Here is a 9,469-nt window from a genome sequence, read left to right on the forward strand (position 1 = left end):
GGCTGAGGAGGGTGGCGGAACCTTTCCTCAGGCGAAAAGAACTCCCCGCCCAATCGTGGTTGCGTCTCTTGGGCCACCTATCCTCCCTGGCCCGTCTGGTTCCAAACAGCCGCCTCAGGATGAGATCCCTTCAATGGCGGCTCAAGTCCCGGTGGAATCAAGGATCCGATTCCCCGGACACTCTGATCCCAATGGGGTCTCTGGAACAGACGGACTTGCGGTGGTGGCTGGCCGACGAGAACCTGCGAAAGGGAGTGAGTCTTCTCGTCCTCCCCCCGGAATTGACTCTGTTTTCGGACGCGTCAAAAGAAGGGTGGGGGGCGCACGTTCTGAACCAGAGGGCCTCAGGCCTTTGGTCAGAATCAGAAAAGTGCCTACACATCAACCTGCTAGAATTGAAGGCCGTCTTTCTGGCCCTTCAACAGTTCCAACGGTTCCTGGCGGGTCACTCCGTGGTGGTGATGAGCGACAACACCACGGTAGTGGCTTATATCAACAAGCAGGGAGGCACTTTTTCGCAACAGCTATCCCATCTTGCAGTAGAGACTCTGAGGTGGACCGAAACCCACTCGATAACACTATCAGCTCGCTTCATTCCTGGCAAGAGGAATGTGCTCGCCGACAGTCTGAGCAGGGCTTCGCAGATAGTGAGTACCGAGTGGTCTTTGGATCCTCAGATAGCCAACAAAGTCCTGACTTTGTGGGGTTCCCCGACGGTGGACTTGTTCGCGACAGCCTTGAACTTCAAGCTGCCCCTGTACTGCTCACCAGTCCCGGACCCCAAGGCACTCTGGCAAGATGCTTTCCAGCAACGGTGGGACAACATCGACGTGTACGCCTTCCCACCATTCTGTCTGATGAGAAGGGTGCTCAACAGGACCAGACTATCGGTCAACTGTTCCATGACTCTAGTAGCTCCGCTATGGCATCACGCGGAATGGTTTCCGGACCTTCTGCAACTCCTAACGGAACTCCCAAGGGAGCTTCCTCCACGACACGAGCTTCTCAGACAACCCCACTCCGGTGTCCCTCACAGGGCCGTAGCCTCGCTTCGGCTTCACGCCTGGAGACTATCCAGCGTCTCCTCGCGGAGAGAGGCTTTTCGCAACAGGTTGCGGAGATAATGTCTCGGCACCTGCGAAGGTCCTCTGAGGGAGTCTACCAAGCGAAGTGGAGAGTCTTTTGTGGTTGGTGTCGTGGAAGGGGTATCTCTCCACTCGATGCCACTATTCCAGCAATAGCGGACTTCCTTGTGTATCTGCGAGAAGAAATGCGCCTTTCTGTCTCGGCAGTGAAAGGCTATCGCTCAGCCTTAAGCTTGGCCTTCAGATTGAAGGGCGTGGATATTTCTTCATCGCTAGAACTCTCTTTACTCATACGTAGCTATGAGCTTACCTGCCCCCAGTCGGAAGTGAGACCCCCTCCTTGGAACGTGGTTCGAGTTCTCAGGTCTCTCAAGAGACCTCCCTTCGAGCCATTACGCCAGGCCTCCGATCGCCACCTGTCTTGGAAGACGGCTTTCCTACTCGCCTTGGCCTCGGCCAAGCGAGTTAGTGAACTTCATGGTCTCTCGTACGACATCGCCCATTCAAGGGGATGGGGGGAGGTAACGTTCAGGTTCGTCCCTGAGTTTGTGGCCAAGACTCAGAATCCTGGAGTGCCGGATCCTTGGTTCGACTCTTTCAGGATCGCGAGTCTCCGTTCTGTAACAAACGACCCAGACCAGCTGCTACTATGCCCAGTGAGGTGTCTGAGGTACTACTTGAAGAGAACAGCTGCAGTCCGTCCTCATGTGCGAGCTTTGTTTGTGAGCACAGGCAGGACAAAGAGGAGGGTCACAAGGAACACCATCTCTGCTTGGATTCGAAGGGTTATCCACCATGCCCTGAATCCTGACCCTCCTCCGTCACGTCCCCCTCGGGCCCACGATGTCAGGGGTATTGCTACATCCCTCGCCTTCAAGAGAAACTTCTCTGTGACGCAGGTACTTCAAGCGGGGGTCTGGAAGCGTCAAACGACCTTCACAGCCCACTACCTGCAAGACGCGACCCACAGGAGCCTCGATACGTTCTCTATCGGCCCTGTGGTGGCTGCACAACAGCTGGTCTAACCTCAGGCTCCTTTTTGGACAAGTAGCAGTAGGTTGAGGGCGTTGTTACCCGGTCTTAGTCTGTGTGAATGAAAGAGTATGTCTGACCCTTACTTCTTTCATCATTCTCCCCTCTCTTGGGGAAGCAGCATCCTGGTCCTCGCATAGCTGACCTCGACCTCTGCAGGTAACCCATGCTTCTTTGTGCTCCTAGTATTAAGCTTAATACTGTTGCGTCTCCCATACCCTGACGAGGTGGTATGGGGAACGTCCTATCCTAGAATTCCTATCTGAAGGTCTCAAGGTCAACTTCATAGGACGAGTCACACTCTCCTCCTCACACTACTTATGTAGGCCACTCGTTCCTAGCGCTGCTAGGAACCTGTGAGGTACAGGGGCTCCCTCTCTCTAGTGCTGCTCACTAAGGGATCGAGCCCCCGGGCAAGCCGAAGTCAGTAAGGCTGGGGACTTTCCACCCTTCCTAAGGGGTAAGTCACCCTTTGTAAATAGCGTTGTTTGTATTTCGGTTACGGAACAAATGACAAATTCGAAGATAATTTGTATTTTTCCTAACCATACAAACCTTAGCTATTTACACATATGTGCCCGCCATCCCTGACCCCCAAGTCAAGTCCTACCTCTAAGTGAAGTGAAGCACGTCACCGGTGTGTGGAGGGGGGAGGGGTAGCAAGCTACCCTTCCCCACCCCCCGCTAACTAGCGCGGGGGTAATTAACCCTCGTTAAAAACTATTGGCTCGTCATTTCAGCTGCGCTAAAAGTAAAACCCTTTGTAAATAGCTAAGGTTTGTATGGTTAGGAAAAATACAAATTATCTTCGAATTTGTCATTTAAAAATCATATCTTAGGTGTGAGCTCCACCTGTTTCCTCTGGAAATTTGTCATTGGTTACTCTAGGACAGATTAACCATACGATTTTATTATCTGGAAGGCTGCAACAATTGGTTGTGCGGGAAACACAAGTGTGTGTCTTTCCCTTTCTGATTTGTTATGCTAAACTGTGCATATCCAGTGATACGTAGTTCACTTGATACTCATGGAAATTTCTTCTCTTTACAGGAGGACCGTCCGAAGTGCGGAAGTGCTTTCGGCAACGTCCGCAGTAAGAACTTCTGCAGACATGAGTTATGTAGGAGGCATGCAGCATGCGCTGTCTCCAAGGGTGATCTCCGGTATTGGGACCCTCAGGTATGTACTGTGTGCTCTAACCTGATTACTGAGGCTTTTGATTCCCCTAGGACGGCAGAATCAAGGGATATAGCAAGGGAGAAGCTTCGTACCTGGGTAAGGGGCTTCCAGAAGAACACCTCTGGACCTTATCTTCCAAGTGAGAAGATGAGGGCTTACCTTTTCCCTAGGGCATCAGCTGATGCAGTGATTCCCCAGCCTCAAGAGGAGATCCCCCTAGTTCAGATCCCGGTGGATGCTGAAGTCGCGGTCGCCTTGCAAGACATCCAGTTGGACGACAGGATGTCAGACGTGTCCGAGCGTCTGGAGGAAGACCTCCTGGCAGAAGGCCAGGATGAAGATCAAGCCCCAGACATTGTAGAGGAAGAGGCCGACGAGGTGTCGGCTGCTCCGGTTCAGATCCCTGAACCTATTCCCTCAACATCGTCCGCTCTCCCAGTAGAGCTGGGACAGGCCCTCTCCTCCATTGTTGGAATGATCCAACAAATGCAGAAGGAGAATAATGTGAAGGCGGCTGCAATGGAAACTGCAGATGCAGAAACTTTCAGCATCACGTGGGCCCCAGAAAAGGCTCAATGTGAAAGACCTTCCCTTGTGCTCAGATGCTAACCTATGGAGATATGCTGAGCACATGCCGATGACGATTGGGAAGATCGTCATGTCGGATAAGTTGGGTTCAGTTCCCCTAGAGGAGGTGGAATTCTGGCCCAGCAAAGGGTCATATCCGGACTGTTATGTCAGGTTGAGGAAGGAACCAGCTTCAAAGGAGAAGACAGAGCCGAAGGAGGTCATAGTGATGGACCATGCTAAGGCTCAAGCTTTGCTTTCATCTTCGATGAAAGAGAGGGGCTTCACGAACTCAAAGGTGGCTGCATTGAGTAAGAAGCTCCCTTCCTTTGTGTCCTCTCCTGCTAGAGCCTTCCCCTTTTTGCAGAAAGGGTTTGCGGCTGTGTTAAAAGCAGTCGAGGCTGGCAAGCCTTGCCCCTCCTTGGAGGAGTGTAAACCCTTGTCGCTGGCCCTACCTATGGACCACAAGGACTGGAAGGACGTTCATCTTACCTTCTCAGTCGGGAAGTTGGAGGCTGATATTGCCGGACGTCAGTTCGTAGAGAACCTCCCTAAGCTGTCTGACTTTCTTTTGCGGAGAGAGCTCGAGACAAAAGAAAGACTGGCTGCCTCAATGTCTCTTCAGACCACTCTTGAGACGATGGCAAGTGACCCCAAGGTCCATGAAATGTTCATGGTAGTGGCCAAGACTCATCTGGCCACAGGGACGAAGGATCTTTACAGCTTTGTCAGGGCGAGGAGAGCTTGTAGGGAGTTCGTGTTCACCTCGGCTACGGTGAGGCACGAGCCAAGGAAACTAATCTCCTCCAATATTTGGGGCAAAGACCTTTTCCCTAGCGAATTGGTCAAAGAAGTTGTTGATAAGGCTGCCACGGAGAATAGAAACCTTCTCCAGAAGTGGGGCCTGTCTATCAAGAGAAAGTCTTCTCCAGATGAGGGTCCCCAACCAAAGAGGAAGACTAAGAGGACTAGGCTACCGTCTCGGCCAGCCAAGCCATTTAGACAGCAACAGCAATTGCCGATGCTTCAGTGCCCCAGATGGTGGCACAAACCCCGACCACATTCCAGTGGGTACCCCAGGCCGTGTCGACACAGTCCCCGGCATTCAACCCAACGTTTGAAGGGCAGTCAACTTTCTTTCGAGCAAAGCCTAGAGGAGCAGCCAGAGGCTCGTCTAGGTGCCCCTCAAGGGGAAGGGGATTCAGGGGTGGTCGCGGTCAGGGAGGCAAGACCTCAGGACAACAGTCCAAGTGAGATGATACCGGTAGGAGGGAGACTTCAGAATTTTCGGGATCGGTGGACCTTCGATCCCTGGGCCCACAGCCTACTCAAGAATGGACTGGGCTGGAGCTGGTACAGCACTACACCCCCGTGCCCTCGGTTTTTCCAACACTCCACCCCCGTTATGGAGGAGTACATCCAAGATCTGTTGGAGAAAAAAAGTGATCCGAAGGGTAAAGTCCATCAAATTCCAAGGGAGGCTGTTTTGTGTTCCAAGGACTCGGAAAAACTCAGAGTCATTCTGGACTTGTCGCCACTCAACAAGTTCATAGTGAACTGCAAGTTCAAGATGCTAATACTGCAACACATAAGGACCTTACTGCCCCAAGAGGGCATTTACCGTTTCCATAGATTTGTCAGACGCCTATTGGCATGTTCCAATCAATCGTCGACTCTCCCCCCTACCTAGGGTTCAAGCTACAACGAAGGACTATACGCCTTCAGAGCCATGCCATTCGGGCTAAATATAGCCCCAAGGATCTTCACGAAGCTTGCGAGCGTAGCTCTCAAACAATTACGCCTAAAGGGAATTCAGGTAGTAGCCTACCTGGACGACTGGCTGGTGTGGGCAGCATCCAAGACAGAATGCTTGCAAGCTTCCCTGCAGGTGATCCAGTCCCTAGAGTATCTAGGCTTCAAGATCAACAGAAAAAAGTCTTGACTTTCTCCATCTCAAAAGTTCCAGTGGTTGGAAATCCACTGGGACCTAATGTCACACCAATTCTCCATCCCGGCGAAGAAAAGGAAGGAGATAGCTGGTTTTGTCAAAAGACTTCTAGATTCCGAAAGGATATCAAGACGCGAACAGGAGAGAGTACTGGGTTCTCTCCAGTTTGCTTCGGTAACAGACCTGGTGCTAAGAGCACAGCTAAAGGATGCAACCGAAGTTTGGAGAAGTTATGCATCAAACGCACGAAGAGATCTGAGAAGACCAGTTCCGCTTTGTCTACGTACTCTTCTCAGGCCTTGGTCCCAAGCCAGACATCTAAAGAAGTCGGTACTTCTTCAGCCACTCCCCCGTCGGTGACGATTCACACAGACGCCTCGAAGGAGGGTTGGGGAGGTCACTCTCATCGGAAAAAGGCCCAAGGGACTTGGTCCAATCTATTCAAGACCTTTCACACAAACTTTCTAGAAGCTATGGCAGTGCTCCTTACCTTAAAGAAAGTCTCCCCACGTCACTCCGATCTACATAAGGTTGGTGCTGGACAGCGAGGTAGTTGTGAGATGCTTGAATCGACAAGGATCAAGGTCGCCACCTCTCAACCAGGTGATGTTGGCCATCTTCCGATTGGCGGAAAATAAGAAGTGGTACCTGTCGGCAGTTCACCTTCAAGGAGTCCGCAATGTGACAGCGGACGCTCTATCCAGGTTCACACCGATAGAGTCGGAATGGTCCCTAGACGCAGGATCGTTCTCCTTCATCTTGAGTCAAGTCCCAGAACTGCATATAGACCTCTTTGCGACGAAAGACAACAAGAAGTTGCCCCTGTACGTGTCCCCCGTACGAGGACCCCTTGGCGGAAGTAGTGGACGCGATGTCCCCTCGACTGGAACAGATGGTCCAGGATTTATCCGTTCCCTCCTCACAACCTTCTGTTGAGGGTCCTCAACAAACTGAGATCCTTCAAGGGAGTAGCGGCAATAGTGGCCCACAAGTGGCCGAACAGCGTGTGGTTCCCCCTGGCATTGGAACTACGGTTGAAGTTTCTACCGCTACCAGATCCAGTTCTGACCCAGCGAGTCCAGAAGTCGAGTGTCTCTGCGCTTCATTACAGAAAACCCGGACCCTGCAGCTCATGATTTTCTCTCCCTAGCGGTGAGAAAGCGTTTCGGGATTTCGAAAGCCAGCATAGACTTCCTAGAGGAATATAAGTGCAAATCTACTAGAAGGCAATATGAGTCATCTTGGAGAAAATGGGTGGCCTTTGTCAAGGCGAAGAATCCGCAGGAGATCTCGACGGACTTCTGCTTATCTTTCTTCATCCACCTCCATGGTCAAGGGTTGCCAGCTAACACGATTTCAACGTGTAAGTCTGCTTTGACAAGACCCATTCTATATGCCTTCCAGGTCGACCTCGCTAACGAGATCTTTAATAAAGTTCCGAAAGCCTGCGCTAGGCTCAGACCTTCAGCACCTCCAAAGCCCATTTCATGGTCTTTAGATAAAGTTCTTCATTTCGCTTCACTGTTGAACAATGAGGAGTGTGCGTTAAAGGATTTGACCCAAAAAGTTATTTTCCTATTTGCACTTGCGTCCGTGCCCAGGGTTAGTGAGATTGTAGCCCTCTCGAGAGAGGAAGGTCGTGTTCAGTTCCTGGATGGGGGAGAACTGAACCTGTTTCCGGATCCTACGTTTCTCGCCAAGAACTAGCTACCCCACCAACAGGTGGGGTCCCTGGAGAATCTACCCTCTGAAAGAAGATGCATCTCTATGTCCAGTAGAATGCCTAAAGGTCTATCTTCGTAGAACTTCAGACTTCAAGGGTGGTCAACTATTCAGGGGAGAAACGTCAGGCTCAAATTTATCACTGAAACAACTCAGGGCGAAAATCACATATTTTATTCGCAGAGCGGATCCTGACAGTACACCCGCAGGTCACGATCCGAGGAAAGTTGCCTCATCCCTAAATTTCTTTAATTGTATGGATTTTTGAACATCTTCGTTCATACTCTGGCTGGAAGTCTTCCAGAGTGTTCTTTCGTCACTATGCGAAGCAAGTGGAGCAACTAAAGAGATCTGTGGTAGCAGTGGGTTGCGTCGTTAACCCTGCTGTTTAACTCTGCGAGGAACAGTGGTTTTAATTGGGACGATTAATTCCAGGTGAGTGTGTAGTTACATACTGTGATACAAACTAAGTGAGGGCACCTAGTTGCCCACGTTGACTGTTCCACTTCCAAAGGTGAACCTAGCATAAGTGCAGACATGTGTGCCGAGCGTTTCTAACGCTAATGTGACTGATTAGTAATACAGACTTTTATGACTTTGATACCTCGGTATGTTAAAAGTGGCACTAATGTTTTTCTTTCAGATAAACAAGTTTCTGTTTACTATCATACTTATGCTTAAAGTTTTGGTTATCCTCCTCTTTTATATTTATATATAATTATTGTTAACCTGTCTATTTATTGCCTGTCAATAAACCTGTTCTTGAGAACCTTGCGTCTCCTTCACCTGTGTCAATTTATTGGTATAATTGAGCATTCATTCTATGTATATTTATCTCGGATAATTCTAATAGATTGTTCCTTTATGCAAGCTAATGTTGCATTGGTTTATGCTTTCCCTTAGCGGGAGGACTCCATCCCATAAGGGGACGGTGGCGGATTTACAAGTTTCCTCCTATGCGGATATAAACCTTTGCCCAATACAAGTATTGAGTGGAGAACTGGTCGATATTTCATATTGATGCAGTGGTTCTTTACAAACTATGCTTTACTTAATATAGGGTGAGACCACTATATTGGCTTGCCTGGTATTCATACATAGGTATATGTACTCTTCGAGACTTTTCCAGAGTCTAGTAGGACTCTTCCCTGTAGGGGGCAGGAAGCTCTAACATGGTTTATGGTTAGTTGAAAAGATGTATAACGGTAACATCTTAGGTCTCTAGGTCTAGTCGACCGGGGAAATACCTCCGGGGAGTACGGCACGTTCTGAGAATCCACAGATACAGTAATGCTCTGGTATACTTCCATCAGGACGACATGGCTTGAGCCCAAAAAACGGATTTTGAGCGAAGCGAAAAATCTATTTTTGGGTGAGATGGCCATGTCGTCCTGATGGACCCCGCCCTTCCCTTTCTATGAAAGGGCTGTAGGACCCCTCCCTACATACAGTATCTGTAGCCCCTCATGTATCTCTACAAGGAATACAGATGGCGCCAGAATCGGCGCAATGCACGCTTACGAAACGGGAGAAGAGAGAGCCTTGCGAACGGCTCTCCTTTTTCTCTCTCGTTTTCGTTTTCTTGCCAATTGAGCCCTTCGAAGTGTTATCTCTGTTCGGGGTGCAGATTGCCATGTGGCGTGTCAAGAATACGTCCTCTGATATTTCGCGATATCCCTGGTACTGTACTTTCATTAGGGATATTCGCTCGAGAAGTTAGAATTCTGGGTACCTTAAGGTAAATTCTCTGGGAATATCGCCGTAGTTGTAATATACCCTAGGAAGCTACCCTATAGGAACTTCCATCAGGACGACATGGCCATCTCACCCAAAAATAGATTTTTCGCTTCGCTCAAAATCTGTTATATATATATATATATTATATATATTTATATATATATATATATTATATATATATATATATATATATATAATA

Source organism: Palaemon carinicauda, chromosome 30, assembly GCF_036898095.1.
Source record: "Palaemon carinicauda isolate YSFRI2023 chromosome 30, ASM3689809v2, whole genome shotgun sequence".
Taxonomy (NCBI): domain Eukaryota; kingdom Metazoa; phylum Arthropoda; class Malacostraca; order Decapoda; family Palaemonidae; genus Palaemon; species Palaemon carinicauda.